The sequence below is a fragment of the Myotis nattereri genome, assembly GCF_964212035.1.
Source record: "Myotis nattereri genome assembly, chromosome: 10".
NCBI classification, from domain to species: domain Eukaryota; kingdom Metazoa; phylum Chordata; class Mammalia; order Chiroptera; family Vespertilionidae; genus Myotis; species Myotis nattereri.
Genome location: NC_138085.1, coordinates 32992261 through 33014172, shown reverse-complemented (window position 1 = coordinate 33014172; position 21912 = coordinate 32992261). Strand labels below are relative to the sequence as shown.

The window sequence follows — 21912 nt, the reverse complement described above, 5'->3', positions numbered from 1 at the left end:
GCAGTGATGGAGTGTATGCATCTAATGCATTTGGCAAGTGCTCTGAGGGAAATTACTTTGTTCTTATTCAGACAGATACTATCATGCTCTTCCTAAATAAAATGCCTATAACCAGTCATTTTTGTGTGATGAAGAGGGATAGTCTGTACTGAATAAGAAGCAAACATTTTGGAGATTTAAGATGATGGTTAAGCTCTGAAGAAACACATATTGATGCAATTTTTCCTGGTAGCTCAGGTTAATTTTGCATTCATAGAACTAATCGTACTCATACCTATCCAAGGATGCTGCATGATTAGGAAAATGCCTAAGGCTCCTAGGAGTGGAGGGACAAGAGCTTGCAATTCATGAATGAAGGCTAGAAAAAGCAGGTTCTCATCAGAAAAGCCAGTCAAAGAAATTACCTCTAGTGAAGCTGCCTTCTTTCCCACAGTCATCTGGCAGTATTCAATATTGTACTTTCATAAGAATACCTATAAGGTAGATAGGATTAAGCTTCTCCCTATGAATTTTAAGAAACAAATATACAATTTAAACACTACTTCGCTTTGTGCCAGAGCTTCTAGTTGGCTCACAATGTCTTCTTTCCCCTTCTTTAATAGAAAAAGAGCCCCGGATTGGATAGCTGGCCCATGTGTGCCTGAAGACATTTTCCAGTTTCCCTTCGAGCTAGGTTTGGCCATGTTACTAAGTTCACATTTTGGCTAAGAAAATGAAAGCAGAAGTGGTGAGGACAATTTTCAGCATGTGCTGGCTAAGGGAGATGTACTCTTTTTTTTTAAAAAAAAAATATTTTATTGTTTAAGGTATTACAAATAGTAGTACATATGTCTCCTTTTTATTTTCTCCACTGACCTCCTCCCGGCCACCCCTACCCCCTGACACTTGCCCTCGTCCCTCCACCCCCAGAGTCTGGCATCTGTTGGCTGTGCTTATATGCATGCATGCAAGTCCTTCCGTTGATCTCTTACACCACCCCCGCCCCGCTTCCCAAACCTCCTCTACCTTCCTGCTGTCATTGGACAGTACTCTTTTTACTTCATTCCACCTTCTGGTTTCATGCAAAGGCAGTTATCTTAGACCAAGAGATTATGTGAAGAATGACTGTCCATCATACAGGTAATCCTAATTTAAAGAGAGCTAATTTCTGTGGTGGATGGACACAAATACATTACCACGGCTCTTATCCATAGGTGAAATGGATTTCTCATCTCCTGACGTATGTGAGCTGGTCCTATACTTTCCTATAACTAAGTCAATGTAGTTGAAGTGATTATAAAATTTATAAAAGGATTAGAAGTGTTAGCTTTTGAAATTTTGTGAAACTCCTTTTGGAAGCCTGTTTTCAACCACACCAAGACATGTCATAATTAAAATGCCAAGACAAAGAGAGAATCTTAGAGAAAAACAGTTAGTTACCTACAAAGGAACACCCATACGATTATCCGCTGATTTCTCAATAGAAACTTTGCAGGCCAAAATGGAGTGCAAGGACCTACAACCAAGATTACTTTACTCAGCAAAGCTATAATTTAGATTTGAAGGTCAGATAAAGAGCTTCACAGACAAAAAAAAGCTAAAGGAGTTCATCACCACGAAACCAGTATTACATGAAATGTTGAAAGAGAAGAAGAAGAAGAAGAAGAAGGAGAAGAAGGAGGAGAAGAAGAAGAAGAAGAAGAAGAAGAAGAAGAAGAAGAAGAAGAAGAAGAAGAAGAAGTCTCTTTTTTAATTAAAAAAAAAGAAATTAAAAAAAATAAATTAAAAAAAAAGAAATATGATTCCCTGATTTAGAAGTTTTTTCAAAATTATTAGGGAAATAATATTACACATAGTTGTTACAAAAAAGGTGCAAATTAACCTTTGATTTTTCTGTTAGTCAAAATTAAAAAAAAAAGCCTTTTTACACACTGCTCATTGTTAATAAAGAAGTTTGTACCAAAAAAGAAGAAAAATATGGCAATAAATACATATCTATCAACAATTGAACCTAAAAGTCAAAATAAACAAATAAGGAATCAAGGAATCTAATGAACAAAATAAACTGATGAATAAAACAGCACCAGAGGCATGGAAACAAGGAAAAGACTGACAAATCTTAGAAGGAAGCGGGTCAGGATGAGCTTAAGCAAAGAATTTATATGCATACAGACAATAAGGTAGTGAAGGCCTAGGGTGGGTGGGGACTGGGTGGAGGGGAGCAATGGGGGAATGGGAAAAAAAGGGGAACGTCTAAACAATAAAGATTTAAAATGAATAAATACAAAAATAAATAAATACACAACTAAATAAAAATAAATATTATTATTACCCTGGAGCCACCTTTCTTTTAGATAGTTCAAATGTTAGGGGCCACATCAAGAGAGATGCCCAACAACCTCCGGTGTAACTATCACAGATGAGGGACAAAACACATGAATGAGGAAGAACAGCTAGAACATTCTATTCCTAGCATGCACCTTGAGAAGCAAAAGAAACAGCTCAACACAGGAGCTGCCCCCTGGTGGTCAGTGTGCTCCCACAGCAGGAGCCCCTCTTAGCTGACCACCCGTCCCAGTGGCCCACCAGCCTGGCAGCAGCCACTCACTCCCTTAGTAGTCCTGTAGGTCTAATCTGCGGAGAACATGCCAGGCACCTATGGACCAGGTCCACCAGCATGATCCCAACAGCACTGCCAGCACTCCACAAGGAAGAAACAATATAAAAGTGGCCCACAGGTGGCTCCCGACAACCAGCGCTAATGTCAGCTGGACAGATCCGGATCCCAGGCCAGCAAGAGCATCCCACCGCCCGCCTGGAGGGCCTATCGCATCCCGGCTTCCCTCCACCTCCCTTGGGACCCCACCCATGCATGAATTCATGCACGGGGCCTCGAGTCTGATGTAACCACACTGATTCCTCTCTGGAGAGACCACTCAGAGGAAATTCTCCTTAATCAAGTTTTAGGTTGATCAGACCTGTTTCACCATAGATTATGACAGGAACCCTTTCTTTCTTTCTCTTGACCTCAGATTTCAGGTCTCTTCTCCTTCTTGACTAAGTTGCTTTGATTCAAGAAACTATACAACTTAATACCCCAATACAGATATAAGGCACTCAATAATTTTTGTTTTTTTACAAAAGCATAAATAATTATACTGTTAATTTTAGTAGCTTATAATTTTAAAAATTCAAACACATTTTAAAGATAGAATTGGGAATTGTAAATGGATGCTTTTAGTGTTACAGATTTCATGGTTTTTATTGAATATACGCCCATTTATTTAATTACTGAGGAGCAAATGTATTGAACACGTTAACCTTTGTAATGATCCTGACATGTACTGCAGAAATGGCCAAAATATAACATTCTGATATCTATATTGCATGTGTCTCAAAGCTTTAAAATTATTCTGTTTTATCTTTAACATATTGGATGATTAAAATTTGCACAGTATTATTTTGATAGTGCTGTGGTTATTTTAGTCTTTGCAATTGCATTTTTTTTTCATCTCATAAATTCTTTATTATGATCCTTTGAGTTTTCTGGTGTCTCAATAATTCTGAACCATTCAAAGTGCAATCTCTCCAGGCAAGGAACTTTTTTGTCCACCCAAGGGAGAACCGAGATTTTTAAGTTATCAATAGTGATTTTCTCCCTCGCTCTATAGGAGGTAAGAAAACATCATATCAAGAGAAAAGGCACATATATCAAGTTAATGCTCAACAATGCATCACAGTGAAATGTGACTAGTGGGTCTTCAAAGAAAGAATATCCACATTTTAAAAATGAAATTCTTATTATGATATTTAATGGCCCAGTTTCGAGTTCTGTTCCTCTGATTCAAAATGCCCTCCTATGTCTTCTTCATTGAAATTAAAAAATATATATTTCTAGAAAATTATTCAAGTGACATTTAAGATTCAGCTTCTATATGAAATATTTCCTATGTAACACTACTGAATAATTTTCCTTTGTGTAGACATAAGAATAATGGCATTTAAAAGTTGACAGGGACTGTTGAGACACAATAATTGTGCTACTCTGATTCTGATTTCAGACTTGCAGACTTGCACCTCACATTACATTTGCTTGTTGTGGACTGAGCACCAAGTGATAATAGAATTTCTGTGTAATTTATATATCTTGCAGAGCCAACCAGTCTCTAAATCTTGGCAAGAAGCACTCATTTGCAAGTACTGGAGCCCTCACCTTCCTTGCTGCTTGGCTTCCAAGCCTCCGGATCAAATTCTTAAAAGTTATTTTAATGTAACTTTATGTCATGCTATTTGCTTCCTTTAAATCCACTTTGGTTCCCCAACAGTCAGCACTTCTATAGCCTTAGGCAATATATTTTCCTAAAAGAGAACAATAGCCACCATTTTCTAAGCCTCTTGTGAGCACCTCATGACTATAAATTCATTACAATGGAGTAAGTGAACTCCTGCATGTTGTGTCCATATATGCCCTCCCAAAATATAAATGTGCTGATTAACACATAATACAAATGCTTTATGTCCCAAATAGCCACCCAGAGGAAAGAATGGGCCTGGATTATTGCTCAGCATTATGCAGGGGGAAAGAGGCATGCGTGTATAATTAAAAAGCTGCAAATGTCACTGACTTTGTGGTCAGGAGGCTCCTTAAAAAAATTCAAGCAGTTGTGTATTTTGTGACCTTGTCTACCTGCCAAAATAGAGAGGATTCAGAGAGAAACTGCTGGGTTGAGACAGAAAACGGATTTTAGCCACAGTGATTTCTTTCTGGCACAGAAAGATCAATGCAATACAATTTTAGGGGTGTGAAATGGACACTATTCCAATTTTGTCTATTTTACTCTTAATGTACTACATTCTGAGAAGATTGTTGAGAAGGGCAAAAATCTGAGATCTGAGTCCTTTTTACAGTGACTCATCTGAGTATAGTGGCTCAAAGAGCAGGCATATAGGAGCCATACCAATTGGGGTCAAATTTTAGTTCCACTGCTTCCTAACTGTATACAGTGGGACCTTGACTTACTAGTGTCCCCACTAACGAGTTTTTCGAGATACGAGCCATCTCTCAGCCTATTTCTTGCTTTGAGTTGAGAGCTAAAATTCGGGTTATGATCCAGCTTCAGATACGCCACCACTAGTTGGTGCAGCGAACATCACAGTGAACCCACAACATCAGCCCAGCATCACGTGTCTCACTCGTTCACTTTTGATTTGACATACGAGTAATTTGAGTTACGAGCTCCGTCATGGAACGAATTAAACTAGTAAGTCAAGGCCCCACTGTAGTCTTAGGAAGATAGTTAATGTCCTTGTAACTCATTTTCCTCATGTTTAAATTAGATATCATAATTTAAAATTAAAAAATCCTACCTTCTAAGATTTTTGTGAAAACAAAATAAGTTAATATATGCAAAGGTCTTAGAAAAGTGTCAGACGTATAGTAACCATATGTGTTAGCTACTATTACTCAGTGTGGCCCCGCCCACCTTGGGGATCTCTGTCCTCCGATATCCATATGCATCTGTACTCTCTAACATTTTCTTCATAAAAACTTTCTCTAAATCATTTTGCACATTAAAGGGAGGAAACCAAGTAAAGAATTAGTACTTTTCAGCATCATATGTGACAGGCATTATACTAGGTGAGTTAAATACTATACTTGTGAAAACAATTATTATAATATTTTCTTACATATGGATGATGCCATTCCCTTTACAGGTGAAGAAAGTGAAGTTTGGAGAAGGGGAGTGCTTAGACAAGCATCCATGCTGTGTTTCATTTTCCCCTCAAAAAAACATTTATAGCCCTAACCGGTTTGGCTCAGTGGATGGAGCATCGGCCTGCGGACTGAAGGGTCCCAGGTTCGAGTCTGGTCGGGGGCATGTACCTTGTTTGCGGGCACATCCCCAGTTGGGGGTGTGCAGGAGGCAGACGATCGATGTTTCTCTCTCATCGATGTTTCTAGCTCTCTGTCCCTCTCCCTTCCTCTCTGTGGAAACATCAATAAAATATGTTAAAAAAAACATTTATAAAATTATAAATTTAACTTAATATTTTTAAGATATTTTCATAAAGCCATCTTGGTTGATTTTTTCAAAAAACTTAAGGTAGATACTGTTAATATATCATAGTAGAGCAAGTATACTTCCCTTATATAGACAGTAAATTGCAGAAAAAAATGCAAAAGTATCTTAATTGTTTTGATTATTTTCATCCAAGTCTTTTATATTGACAGGCAGGACTCAAGTACTAACCTTTTTCTAGAAGAATGTTCATTTTAGCAAGTAGCTCAGGCTCATGGTATAAAAGTCCAGTTGAGAAGTTTTGAGCAGTAGTCAGTGGGAGCTGGCATATGAGAAGGAGAATTAGCCTCAGCACTGCCATCAGGTCCCACAGCCTACTTCCTCCCCCAGCTTTGCGTTGACTAGTCCTTATATACCAAGTTTAAGATGAATCACATTTGACAAGGTTAAAAATCGCTTCTGTTGATACCAGAGTGAATACCCTATGGAATTAAAATAACTAGGAATTCCAGGTCAACTCTGAAGATATAGGTAGAAAACTACAGAATGCTGGGGCAAAGGTGATGTTTTCTACCTCTCTTTTTTTAAAGATTTCCAATTCTAGATCTCCAAGGATATGATTGAAATAGTTTTCCTCTAAGCATATGGATGTCACAACTAGAGTAAGGGACTTATGAAAAATGTCAAGGTAAGATTTTTCCATAAGTAAGACTTTGTTTTGCATATCACTTGACGCTACAATTAAACAAAGGCAGTATTTCTGTGGAAGTGTTTTAAAACACAGCTGGCAACCAAGGCATGCTTCTATAAAATAGAATGTGATGTTCACATAGAAGCAACACTTGTTGCATTGAGGGGACTCCAAACTTTTGGAAATCTACCGGAAATTCCATTTATCAGAGCATCTCAACTAATACAGGGGTATTAGTAGGCAAATGTAGGTTTGCAATGGGGAGTACTCAAAAACCAGAGTTTATTTCTTGTATTATTATTTATTTATTATGTACATAGAGTTAGGGTTATTTATTTATTAATCAGTGTATTATTTGCTTTATTATTACTGTTATTATTTCATATTCTTACTTAGGATTTATCTTTTATATAATGATGGTTGGTAATTTAACCTACTTTTGCTCACCCCTATTGGCACATTTATCTCTCAGAATGAGAGAATAGAAAAATTGATAATCTAGATCTAATTGATGTCAATGAAAATAAATATCAGGAATTGTGGAAAGGAAAAGTAAGACACCTACACAACATGCAGGTGAATGGCCTGCTAGCGGCGCCTTTCAGTGGCCGTTCCAGACTATTTATTTCCTTCAAAGTAATACAATCAATCATTGTTGCTAAGTGCAGTTACTAAAACAAGTGAATTACATAAAACATCATTAATCAACTTTGCCCCATTGCTCTAGCTACTAATATTAACTTGCCCCGTTTCCTAGACTATTATAAACTTGCCCCGTTTCCCAGACTACCCTCGACCATAGTTGGTTCCATTTCCCCAGTAACTGCCAACATACCTGAGAGGGACATTCAGAGGTCACAGTGGCCACGCACCTGGAACCAGCAGTTTTCTGCGGCATCTACAGATACACTCCCACAAGGAATGATAAGATACAGTTATTATGACAATGATGTGGACTAAACATTTGTGCCCTCTGTCTCCAGATTCATATGTTGACTTCCAAATGCCCAATATGATACTATATAGAGGGAAGGCCTTTGGAAAGGAATTAGGTTATGAGGGAAGAGCCCTGATGAATGGGATCAGTGCCCTATAAAAGAGGCCATTCTAGAGATGATTGCTCTCTGCTCTTTACCACATGAGGATACACAGAAGCTGGCCATATGCAATCCAGGAAGCATGCCCTCATCAGTCACTGAACCGGCTGGCAACTGGATCTTGGACAGTACAGCCTCCAGAACTGTGAGAAATGAGCTTAATTGGTTAAGCCACCCACTCTATATACTTTTTTTTAATAACTGGCCAAACTAATACAGTTACCTTGAAGTTCTCAGTAACAAAATACAAAACGACATACAGGAACAGAAGTCATGAAAGCATAGTTCATGTGTGCTTTATTAGAGAATTTAAACGTTGTAAATAAAGATATAGTCTCATGACTATCATCATCATCGCCATTATCATCATCTGCTTATTGAACATCTAGTTTGTATAAATTACTTAAAAATATTAGCTCAAACAAAAACACTAAAAGGACACAAAACTGCAGGATGTAAGATATTTCCCTCATTCCACAGAGAAGGAACCTGAGACTCACAGATATTGTGAAGCATGTCCAAGTTTATATACATAAGAGCTGGGAGCAGAACCAAGTCCATATTGAAAGCGCTGGTATTTGCACTCTTACAGTGCATGAGCTTCATAAATAGAAGCTTAACTAAGAGGGATATTAAAATTACTGAACAATTAAATTTAGCCCTATGTAGTAGCAATTATCCCAATACAATTGAAAAAATTTTCCAAAGCACACATCAAATGCTGTGGCATCCCTGAAACTTATGATATGGATTTTATCCATGGAAGAAAGTATTGATAGAAAATGCCAGAAGCCTGGATTGAAACCAGTGCCAGGATGAACTGAAGTTTATAAAATATTACAACTAATTCACAGAAGTTTTATTTTTTGTTTGTTATGTTTTCATTAATAAGAAGTAGGAGAAAAGGTTAGGCCTATTATTTGAAAAAAACAGTAATGTAGCAAAAATATAAAAAATGAGAAGGCAGAATGATAGAACAACAACAACTTTTGAATCTTCTCATGTCAGAAAAATGTTAAAGGTTCAAAAGAGTAGCAATATATAAAAAACTAAATTTAAATTCAAGGTAATTTGGATATTATAAGACAGTTCCAAGTTGTTTTTAGTATGCAGTTTCAGTCAAAGTTGTACCAGATTGCCAAATGAATTTAAAGCTAGGAAAATGAAAATACTATTTTTTTTTATTATTAGTTAAGGTATTACAAATGTGTCCTCATCCCCCCCTTTAACCCCCAACCTCCCCCCCACACACAAACTCATGCTCCCATCCCCCCGTTGTCCATGTCCATTGGTTTGGCTTATATACATGTATACAAGTCCTTCTGTTGATCTCTTCCCCTTACCCCCGCCCTCCCCTACTTTCCTTCTGGGGATTGATAGCCTGATCGCTGTTTCTCAGTCTTTGGGTCTGTCCTTTTTCATCAGTCTATGTTGTTCTCTATAATCCACAAATGAGTGAGATCATGTGGTATTTATCTTTCTCTGACTGGCTTATTTCACTTAGCATAATGCTCTTCAGGTCCATCCATGCTGTTGCAAAAGGCAAGAGTTCCTTTTATTTTACTGCAGCATAGTATTCCATTGTGTATATGTACCACAGTTTTCTAATCCACTCATCTGCTGATGGGCACTTAGGCTGTTTCCAAATCTTAGCTATGGTGAATTGTGCTGCTATGAACATAGGGGTGCATATATCTTTTCTAATTGGCGTTTCTGGTTTCTTGGGATATATTCCTAGGAGTGGGATCACAGGGTCAAATGGGAGTTCCATTTTTAGTCTTCTGAGGTAGCTCCATACTGTTCTCCACAGTGGCTGCACCAGTCTGCATTCCCACCAGCAGTGCAGTTCCTTTTTCTCCACATCCTCTCCAACACTTGTTGTTTGTTGATTTGTTGATGATAGCCATTCTGACAGGTGTGAGATGATAACGCATTGTCGTTTTGATTTGCATCTCTCGTATAATTAGTGACTTTGAGCAGGTTTTCATATGTCTTTCTGCCTTCTGTATGTCCTCTTTCGAAAAGTGTCTATCTAGGTCCGTTGCCCATTTTTTTTATTGGATTGTTTATCTTCCTTTTGTTAAGTTTCATTAGATCCCTGTATATGTTGGAAATTAAACCCTTATAGGTGGTATCATTGGTAAATATGTTCTCCCATATAGTGGGTCTTCTTGTTGTTTTTTTGATGGTTTCCTTTGCTGTGCAAAAGCTTTTTATTTTGATGTAGTCCCATTTGTTTATTTTCTCTTTAGTTTCCATTGCCCTAGGAGCATTATCAGAGAAGAAATTTCTTCGGCATATGTTTGCGATTTCGCTGCCTGTGGATTCCTCTAGTATTTTTATGGTTTCCCGTCTTACGTTTAAGTCTTTTATCCATTTTGAGTTTATTTTTGTGTATGGTGTGAGTTGGTGATCTAGTTTCATCCTTTTGCATGTATCTGTCCAATTTTCCCAACACCATTTATTGAAAAGACTGTCTTGACTCCATTGAATGCTCTTGCCTCCTTTGTCGAATATTAATTGGGCATAGTGGTTTGGGTCGATTTCTGGGGTCTCTATTCTATTCCATTGATCTATATGTCTGTTCTTGTGCCAGTACCAAGCTGTTTTAAGAACAGTGGCTTTGTAATACAGTTTGATATCTGGTATTGAGATCCCACCTACTTTGTGTTTTCTCAGGATTGCTGCAGCTATTCGGGGTCTTTTTTTATTCCAGATGAATTTTTGGAACGTTCGTTCTAGATTTGTGAAATATGCCTTTGGTAATTTAATGGGGATTGCAAATACTATTTTTGTTTAGAGTAATGGGGGAAAAGGTCAAATATGACAAAATATTTTATTTCTAAGCTTATAGAAATAGAAAGTAATAAAAAACATGGTATTTGGAAATGGGATGATAAAATGGGGACAAAAATAATTTTTCAAATACCTGGTAGATGGTTATATGAAAGGCTCAGTGAATTTTAAATGATTCTCCCAAATAGCAGAAAAAATATAGAGAGATGGAATTTTTAGGAGTGTGTAATTTTTTGTCAAAGACTTTACCATAAGAAAACTGAAAAAAAGTTTACACACCAAAATGGTATCCCTTGTGGAATGAGTATGTATGTGTTTGGTGTGAATTTACACTTTTTTACTTTATATACTTCCAAGTTCTTTCTACTTATTTTTCAATAAACAAAAATTAGGGGTGGTAGCTTTTTATCATTGAATAATCAGAAAAGGCATGGTGGATACGTAGCAGTTTATTAGATATGGAACTCAATGGAGCAACAATGAAGAGGGCTATAAAAAATTGGGAGAAAGATATTTCCAGGCAAAACAGAGAGCATGTGTAAAGGCCCCGGGGTTGGATGGGGGTTTGGTTTGTTTAAGGAATAGCAAGAAAGACAATATGGCTGGGGAGTGACTGGGGAGGTGGGGCGGGCGGGGGGAGGTGTGTGTGTGAGGAGACAGAAGGTAATGGAAGGCATGATAATAAGCCATTGACTTTCACTTGGAGACTGGAAGCCATTGAAAGTACTTGAAGAGAGAAGTGGCTTGAACCAAGACATTTCCCCATAGGCTTATTGAAGTATAATTGATTTTAAAAATCATGTATTTAAAGTGTATACCTTGAGACTTTGAGACACATAAATTGTGAAACAATCACTACAAGCTCACTCAGGATGTTATGTTGAGAGTAGACAGAAACTAAAAACAAAGGATCCATTTAGTAGACTACCATAGTTGTCTGAGTGAGAGAGTATAATGATTTGGACCAGGAAGAAAGCATTAAAGGTATGACTAGTGATAGGATTTACTAAAAACAACAACAAGATTTACTAAAAATGGATGGAAGCCCTAAGTTAAGAAATAAAGCATCTTCCAGGATTTTTTTTGGTCTAGACCAGTGGTTGGCAAACCGCAGCCCGTGAGCCACATGCGGCTCTTTGGCCCCTTGAGTGTGGCTCTTTCACAAAATACCATGTGAGGGCGCGCACGTACAGAGCAATTGAAACTTCGTGGCCCGTGCGCAGAAGTCGGTATTTTGTGGAAGAGACACACTCAAGGGGCCAAAGGGCCGCATGTGGCTCACGAGCCGCAGTTTGCCGACCACTGGTCTAGACAATGAGAAGTTTTATTTTCAGGGACAGAAAAAAAATGCAGGTGAAACTTATTTGAGAGAATCAAGAAATTCATATTAAGTCAGGAACATAATGTGGTGTTAAATTGAAGGGGTCTATTAAAAGAAGGGGTAGTCTTTTGGCAGTCAATAATTTGATTCATGAATTTAAAAAAGAAGTCTAGGAAGGGGATGCAATTTGGAAAGGATTGGAGAATATGTGATATTTAAATCAATGGGACTAGATGAAATCACACTGGAATGTCATTGGAGAAGTTCAGAGGCTGCGTTCTGGGCATACCAGTATATAGCGGCATACGCTGCAGTATAAGGAAAAGTGAGTAAAAATGAGAAAGAAGGAAAATCAGGAGATTGCGCTATCCTTCAGAAACTACCTAAAACAGCATTTCAGGCAAGTGAGAAAGATCACTGCTGATAGGGCACACAGGTGAAGCCTGCAGATTGATCACTGTACATGGAAACGTAGTTGTCATGGTAATCTTGGTAATGTACACGTCAGTGGGGTGACGGTAGCAGTAGTATTATTGGGATTAATTTAAAAGGGAATGAGAAGCTAATATCTGGGATCCGCAAGGATAGACAAAATGTGAGGTGAATCACTTTGCTGTAAAGAAGAGAGATGGGGCCTAGCTGGTTTGGCTCAGTGGATAGAGTGGTCACCTGCAGACTGAAGGGTCCCGGATTTGATTCCAGGAGGCTCAGTCCTCACCCTGGTTGGGGCTTCTGTGGGAGGCAACCAATCGATGTGCTTCTCTCACATCCATGTTTCTCTCTCTGTGTCTCTCCCCCTCCCTTACGTCCTCTCTAAAAATCAGTGGGAAAATATCTTTGGGTGAGGATTAATAAGAGAGATAAAGAGAGAGAGAGAGAGAGAGAGAGAGAGAGAGAGAGAGAGAGAGAGAGAGAGAGAGAAAGAGAGAGAGAGAATAGAAAATTGATATTCAAAATCAAAATAATTTTACTTATTTGTTTATTGTTTTACTCATTAAATTAAATATTTCTTTAGGAAACACACAAAGTTTGCATGCTGATTGGCACAATCAAATAGAAAGGAAAAGGGAAGATTGGAGCAATGTCCTCAGTCGGTGAGTGGGGAAAGGGTGCCATGAACAGATGAAAAAAATAGCCCCTGAGAAAGGTTTATCAACAGTCTTTCCATAGTTGAGGAGAGGAAAATGTAAATACATGTAAGGTAGCTGTCTTTGAAAAGCCACTTTATTTTTGTCTTAAAAAATCAAGCAGGGCCCGGTGGTTAGAGCATCGGCTTGTGGACTGAGGTGTCCCAGGTTTGATTCCGGTCAAGGGCACATGCCTGGGTTGTGGGCTTGATCCCTAGTGAGGGGCGTACAGGAGGCAGCCGATCAATGATTCTCTCATCATTGATGTTTCTCTCTCCTTCTCCCTTCCTCTCTGAAATCAATAAAGAGATATATTTTTTAAAAAAAATCAAGCAGGGCCCTAACCGGCTTGGCTCTTTGGATAGAGCATCGGCCTGCGGACTGAAGGGTCCCAGGTTCGATTCCGGTCAAGGGCATGTACCTTTGTTGCAGGCACATCCCCAGTAGGGGGTGTGCAAGAGGCAGCTGATCGATGTTTCTCTCTCACAGATGTTTCTAACTCTCTATCCCTCTCCCTTCCTCTCTGTAAAAAAATCAATAAAATATATTGTTTTTAAAAATCAATCAGGATCAGTTTAAGTGATACTTACTTGTCTTTTGATTTCTATTTCCAGATTCTTCCTGCTCAAGTAATGATCATGTAGCGATCCTAAATTGCCACTGTTCCAAATGAGGGCAAGTGTCTGTGCGTCTTAAATTATTTTTTGCCCTCACCCCCAAAATCCAAATTGTGTAAAGGTATAAATGAAAGAAAAGAAAGACAGAAAGAAAGGAAGAAAGAAAGAAAGACAGAGAGAGAGAGAGAGAGAGAGAGAGAGAGAGAGAGAGAGAGAGAGAAAAAGAAAGAAAGAAAGAAAGAAAGAAAGAAAGAAAGAAAGAAAGAAGAAAGAAAATAATTAATGGCCTGAAAAAATATATAGCTTATTTATAGAATACAGTAAGGAAAACACTATATATTTTTTTTTATTTTACCAAATCAATACCATATGCATTTAAAAGTAAGACCTAAAACAAAAATTAGCAGACCACTATGTGTGCCTGTTTCTTCTGATTTGTACCTGCATATATATAGAGTATACAAACATTGCTACTTCTTACTTTATTCAATACAGACTGTTACCTATTTACTTTCTTTTATAGTAGATAATACTTATTTCATATCTATTTTTAGGTACCATCACCCTTCCATTCTCACAATGTAATTGTGAATTTTTTCTTCCTACATGTAGTACTTTGTCTTGAAAGCCTTCTTGGAAGAGCCAAATGTTTAGGCAGACCTTGTTGACTGTGAATATTCTGAGCAGAGCCCAGGTTGAAATAGATGTTTATTAAGAAACCTGTAAATATTTGTATTTTTCTAGAGGTATTCAATATTCCACACAAGAACCTACCGATCTCCTGCCTCGGAGTTAGTCATGGTTGCCAGAGTTCTAAAAGCAGAGGAGGGGGGAGAAGCTGGGAGCAGGCAGCATTCACTCAAACGCCCACCAGTTTTCTTACAGCTTTGACACTCACCTTTGTTAACTGCTGGGCTTTAGATTCCTGAATTCAGAGCATTTCCATTTCAGATTCTCTTGGGAATACACTTTATTTTTCATTCCTGATTTTGGGGAGTTAAAGCCAGGGGTATATTTTTGTTTGTAGCCATGTATATCAGGTCTGAGGTATTCAATTGGTCCTGTTTAAATCATCAGGTATTCTTTATCTCCAAGAATTTTAATATGTAGTTTTGTCTGCCCTGCTAAGTCTGTTATCCTAAGTTATCTGATTTCAGTCTCCTGAAAATGATTGAAATGTTTGTTGAAATTGCTCTTCTCATTCTCTCTGTCCTTAGTCACTGAGAGCTATTCTTAGCAGGATTTGAGGAGTGGAAGAAAATAACAGTTTGTGAAACATCCAAAATTGTAAACCAAACTGATCAAAAATTTCCTAAGCATGACACTGAAGGCAAATTCTATAAAGTGAAAGATCCATACATAGACTGTACTTGAAAGGAAGCAGAATTTGCCACCCCAAAATGTTCCTTTTACAATGTAAATTTTAAGTTGATTATTAAGAAATGAACGACTTAGGAAAAACATTTGACATCCTCCCTAACTGCTTACAGAAATTTAGATAGAGGACCTGCTCCAGCAAGGGAGATAGTCACAGACAATTATAATTTAATATATAAATTATATATTGTGTGACAGACAGAGAGGAACCTGGCAGGGCCCCTTTGTTCAAAGTCCTCTCTGTGTCCCACTGTTAAAGGTAGACCAGTAAACATTTATTTAATAAACATTTGCTTTTCCGTCTCCATGCAAGCTGTCTTCCTGCCCTTTGAAGTCGCAAACTGCGCTGCACCAGCACGGCTATGGGTGAACCTGAGGGGGTGCGGTGCAGGATTAAAGAAGACAGACAAGAGAATAAAGCTGGGGCTGGGTGGGACGCTGCTGTCTCTGACGGAGAGACAGCGCCACGGCCTGCAAGCCGAGTCTTTATTTTATAGCCAGATTCCACGAGGCAAAGTAAGGGCATGGTTAAGATGTTTACAATGTTCTCCCGGATTTCGAATCTACTCAATTACATGCATCTGAAGTCTATCAAGCCCACATCACTCAGCCTCCTGGGACCACAGGTTCAGACCATAAGTTCAAGCTTACAACGATGGCCTTTGGCTAGAGCTGTGCTGGGACTTGCACGTGGTTTTGCCACCAGAGGATCTTGCCCTCTCATTAGTCTGAGGTTTGAAGCTTTCCAAATGCTGTAGCCATTCTCCACACCAAACCACCCCCCACACATTCATCCAAAATTAAAGCCATTTATAAATATTGAAAATTATTAGTTGTAACATTTTGGTAATAACAAAATAAGAGGTGCCTAAATACTAAAGAAAATGATTATAATTATAATTTATCCACACATTGTAATAACCAGTAATGGGAAAGAAAGAGAAATTCTATATATACTAATATGGAAATTTTGTTTTAAAAGATGTAAAAGTCATGTATATATGTAAAAGATGTACTGTATATATTATGCACTAATTTGTTCAAGCGAATTTATATATATATATATATATATATATATATATATATATACATTTTAAATTACTGGATGATACATAAGACATTATTTTAAGTTATTGAAGGGTAGGAATTTATGATGAGAGGTACAGCAGTAAATTTTGCATTTTACTTTATGTTCTTTTACATTTTTAATAACATGTAATTTAGTGGAATACATATTTATAATTTATGTTTTAAAATTATTTTTTAAATATTGGGGAAAATGTTTGTGATAGTTTGCTAACAGTAAAAAAAAAATCCATAATCATGAACCCATTTGTTTAAAACTATGTGCATAGATAAAAGTGGTAAAAAGTTGGTAAATATGTATATTTTCTTAAAATATTATTTTCTTTTTTAAAGAATATTTTTAGCCCTAGCCCGTTTGGATTGGTGGATAGAGCATCAGCCTATGAACTGAAAGGTCCCACATTCAATCCCTGTCAAGGGCACATGCCTGAGTTGTGGGCTCAATCCCCAGTGCGGGGCTTGCAGGAGGCAGCCAATCAATGATTCTCACTTATCATTGATATGTGTGTGTCTCTCTCTCTCTCCCTCTCTCCCTTCCTCTCTGAAATCACTAAAAATATATTAAAAATAGTGATTTCAGAGAGGAAGGGAGAGGGAGAGGGAGAGAGAGACACACATCAATGATAAGAGTAAATCATTGATCGGCTGCCTCCTGCACATCCCCCCTGGGGATCGAGCCTGCAACCTGGCATGTGCCCCAACCAGAAATCAAACCATGACCTACTGGTTCATAGGTCAATGCTCAACCACTTAGCCACACTAGACGGGCAAAATATTGCTTTCTTTAGAAAGCAATAAGAACACAAAATGAAAAAAAAAATCATTTAAAATGTTTAAGAAGGAAAGGAATAAGGCAGATGGAAGAAGAAAGGAAGGAGCACCTTCTGCCAATAATGCTACAAAACAATCCCCTGCACTGGATTCGGGAGCTGATGGAAATAGCTTCTAAAATGTGATTATGTTCTAAATTGTTATGTTTAATTTATTCAATTCTTGTGTGTTCCTTCACAGACCCTCTGGCGGAGTTAGATAGGATCAGGCAGTTTAGGGTAAGGGCCAGGGGGCGGGAAGATGATAGATAAAGAGAAGATGAGCCAGATGGTCAGGATATAAGATAGGCAGGATGTCAACCATAGAAATAAACTGTGCTTCCCTTTGCTTACCTCTCTCTTAACAGTGAATTCATTCCTCATCTGGAGACAACGAACCCAACAGCTCATACTTGCATCTCACGTTTACCGTTAGGATTCATCCCACACTTAGTGGTATGCTGGACAAAACCCCCAAACCACCCCCACTGGCCACCTCTGCTGTCTCAGCTTCCGCTCAGCACCCGGAATGCTCCTTATGGGGCAGCAAGGCACAGTTCACCTTTGCATTCCTCTGCCTTTGGCCATTCTTGCTAGGGCCTGAAATGCCTCTTTCCCTCTCCTCCCATTGTCCTCCACTCATCCTTGTCTCTCTAGGGAGGTCTTTTCCCTCACTCCAAACCACAAAGTTTTCACTTTAGATAGGACCCACCCTTGCATGAGCCCACTTCTCATGACTAGGCTAAAAGTTAACTGTCCCCTGACCACATCTTGAAATAGAAATGTACACTTCAAATACTTGTTGACATGTACATTTTTTTTTGTAGCAGAGAATAATGTTTTTTTTTAAAGTAGAATCTATGTTTATTTATTATTATATCCATTTTTCTTAGCACACAAGTAGGCAAAAAGCAGGCCTTTGTAAATACTGGCACATTTAATAGAATAAAAGTTAATGATTCATTAGCATCTCATACAAATAAAGTCATTAGCTGAAATTCTTATCTTTATTTCCACAGGTTTATATTATACTCTTTGGTGTCAGCTTATTAGCTTGTTTTCATTTTCTTTCTTATAAATACAAGAATCTCAACTAGGAATTTAATATGAGCCTCTAGGACAATTTTGATTGAACAGTATATTAAATCCACAAATGTCTATAACATATCACAATTTTTGGTACCATCATTTGTATTCCTGAAGCCAAATGAAACTAGCATGCTGGAACTATTTCTGAACATTTCTTTTTACTGGGTAATGGTGTCTCTTAAAATGCTTCAGACACTATCTGAAATTAAATGCGGGATATCAAATATGATCCTCTGGGAGATGAGAACATTTTATGTAATCTCTATGCTTATCACACTAAAAACATCCTAACACACAGCAGACAAGGATGCATACACAAAATATACTAATGAAGGGATGCTTTTTAAAATATTATAGGCAGTGAGAAAAGTAAACAAATTTAGACCAAGCAAGGCTGCGTAGACATGCAGAGGACTGGGAGGCTATACTAGGTAGAGAACCAGTACATACCCTCTAAATAAGCACACCTCCCACCTTGAAAATGGAAGGTGAAGATAAGAAACAATTTTCCCCAAGCACCAGTAGTGAGAAAAGTGAAGAAACCAATTGCCTTCCAATTAGAGGCTGAAGGGAGAATATATATATATATATATATATATATATATATATATTTTTTTTTTTTTCTCAGCAGTGATTTGCTTGCACATAAAGGGCTTGAAGATGTTGAGATCATTTGTCTGCATCTCTTCAAAAGCAGATTGATTAAAATGAAACAGTTCCAACAGTCTGAAACATGGGAGATGACAGCAAAGGCTGTGTCTGGATTTTAATGCAAATGAGAAATCATTTCCTTCCCAAAGCTCTGGTAAAATTATCCTGAATTGGTAAAAACAAACAAACAAATCCCATTGGTTTCAAATACTAGAATTTACTCATAGTAATCTTTTAAAATAGAAAAAAATGTCTAAATGTGACCACATTCTGGCCAGTTATTTTTATTATTTTTTTACTTTACAAATATATGTTCCTCTCTTGTAGCAATTATTATCTGATAGATTGTTTAGTAATTATGGTATGTGAAATAAGTCAGTCAATTCAAGTCATCATTACAGCCTGAAAAGAGAAACAAGTTCCTGTAGAATGTTGGTCATATTTTCAGTGATGAAATATGAGTGTTTCACATTTTAAAAATCTGAATAATCCAAGATATTGCTCCAGATCTTTGAGCTTAATTTAATATCTGGGTAACTAAAGCCAGGGGAGATCATGGTGACATTCTATGCATTTTGTTCCTTCTCAGTCCAATCAAACATACAAATGCTTCAATTATATAGAGCCAACATATCTGGCTTGAGATTTTGTCCTAAATTTGTCTAAAAAACAGAGCTTTATTGTTCATTCAATTTGGATTGAATGATTTACAACCATTTATAGATTCCATTTACTCATTTTACAGAATCTTAAAATTAGAATTTCACAATAGGAAGAATTCTGGAGGTTTTTTTTTTGTTTTTTTTTCTTTTCTTTTTTAAACTTTGCTTTCTTTCATGCCTGGTTAAAAAATCAAGTTGTGTAAACAATTTTATCTGTTCAATAAGGAGCCAAGATTGATTTCATTTTGAAAAGAATTGGGTAATCTATTGACATTTGCATTGTTTAGAAATTATTACAGTTAACCTGCCCAGAAACCTAATAAAATGTCTTATTCATGGGTAAATTGAACTAGCATATACAATGTAATTTTTGTGTTAAGTAAACTTGAAGGCCAATTGATAAATAGCCACTGAAGTGGGAGAGGGGGTTATATTTTGTTTCTTCCTATGTCTTTGTTATAAAAAAAAAAAGCCTTTGTATCTATCAAAGTTAGTTTATTCTGAAGCTTGAAATTGAGAGGAAACTGAAATTCAAGAAACAATGGAAGAACACCCTGCACTCTTCTTGAACTTTTCTGCCCCAATCTCTGCATATGTTTTTTATTTTGCCCTCAGTATTTTGTGATGCTTTTGAGGAATAATATGGGCTGCTTCTGATGACTAACTGCACACCTAAACATTCACAGGGCAGCTAATGATGAGGCTGATATCTCTGGGTGCTGTTCTTGTCTTATACAGAGAAGCACATAAAGTTAGAGGCCCCCGGGGAAGATTAAAAAAAAATCAGAGTTTAGCATTAGTTCTCCATTGAATGCACAGAATAAGTTTTCATCACTTAACCAACTTCATCACATTGCATTTTTTCTTTTTATTGTAGCTGCCATTATTTAGCATGAAAATATCTTGACATTTTCAGGCAACATACTTCTTAAATTCAAACAAAACTAAAATAATGCAAAAAAATAAGTGTGTGTTTTCTTTTCAATGTGCTTGTGCACATAGGAAATGGACTTTAGTCAGGGGAAATAAGAAATTGAGGCCTTGGGTGAAGGAATTCTTCATATCCAGTATGTTCAACTCTGACAACCCTTTTGGGCTTCTTATTCAGCCCATCCTCTCTTTATTTTTTCTTTCTTTCATTCTAAGCAATAAAATATGTTCTAAGGGATATAATTAAAGCTTTCACTGTCATTATGTTCCCATTAGCATTCTTCTCTACTCGGCAATAATCATTTTGAAATTTCTATGTATCATTTACATCCAGCAGCTACATTTTCAACACACCTGTATGTCCACATAAACAATCTCGAAATTGAATATTGTTTTGTGTCTAATTATAATTTACTTACGTTAATAACATTTTGCATACATCTTCCTGCAACTGGTGTCTTTATCCACCTCAGATTTTAGAGATTTGTACTTATTGATGTCTATAAATATAGTTCATCCTGCCATCAACTATAATACTATAAGAGCATTTATTTATGCAGGTTATTTATAATTGCTATTGAAAGAAATTTTTATGGGTAAAATAGGCAGGTTTAGGAAGTTTTAGGAATTAGGGGATCCATGGGGAGAACCACAGGGCTACAAAGCTAGGAGCTGTAAAAGGTATATATTCACAGAATAAGGGGCCTGAGAGCTGACAAAAGGTATACCTTTACAGAATTAAGGAGAGGAAGCCATCCATTCACAAAATAAAGAAGGCCAAAGGGAATAGAACAACAATAAGGGAGAAGAAGAGGGGAACCTCATGTGAGGTTTGAGCTCTGAGCTGCTGTAGTGACCAATCAGAGGGAATATCAAGGTACAAAGAACTGCAGCCCTTATAAATCTTAGAAAAAAAGGGACTTAGTGGGACTCTCTCTCCCTCCCCACATGGGAGTCTGTGCTTGTTTCTCAATAAACTTCCATCTTCTCCTATGCCACCTTTTGTCCGTGGTTTCATTCTTCCAATTCACCTGGATAAGGACCCAGGAATCATCCTGCCCAGAGGAACTCCACACCTTCCAGTTCAATTTTCTCATTTCACTATTTAGGTTTCCATTTTTTTATTCAACTTAAGGATTTAGAGGATCTAAGGGCCTTTTCTTCTTTTGCGTATGTGATGGTTTCTCAGGAACAAAGACTGTGAGGTTGGATTGATAAGTCTCATAGAATGCACATCTTTATCTCTAGTCAATAATACAAAATTTTTATGAGAGTGATTGTTCCAGTTTGCTTTCAACCCACTTCCTATGTTCTCTAAGAGAACATTTTTTTCTAGTAGATAAAAATATGTTCTCAGTCTACTTTCTGTTATTCTACTTTCTGTTATAATTTAAAAACTGGTTTTCAATATACTTTTATTGATTTAAGAGAGGAAGGGAGAGGGAGAAAGATAGAAACATCATTGATGAGAGAGAATCATTGACTGGCTGCCTCCTGCATGCCCTGCACTGGGTATGGCGCCCACAACCTGGGAATGCAACCTGACCGGGAATCAAACCATGACCCCCTGGTTCATAGGTCAATGCTCACTGACCTATGCCGGCTGGGCTTAAAACTGGTTTTCAAAACTAACTCCACTTATGAATAGTCTACCATTGTC

At 37.4% G+C, this 21912-nt stretch overlaps 1 pseudogene across 1 annotated transcript in view; it reads right to left on the bottom strand.

The window, feature by feature from the left end:
- Nucleotides 1-1057: 1057 nt before the first annotated feature.
- LOC308526422 (transcription initiation factor TFIID subunit 9-like) overlaps nucleotides 1058-21912 on the bottom strand; it is a 390855-nt pseudogene continuing 370000 nt past the window's right edge. Inside the window, exons 2-3 of the transcript in view lie at nucleotides 1611-1721; nucleotides 1058-1075 (exon numbers count right to left, since the gene is read on the bottom strand). The product of the transcript in view is annotated as a transcription initiation factor TFIID subunit 9-like (transcript). The remainder of the gene's footprint in view (nucleotides 1076-1610; nucleotides 1722-21912) is intronic.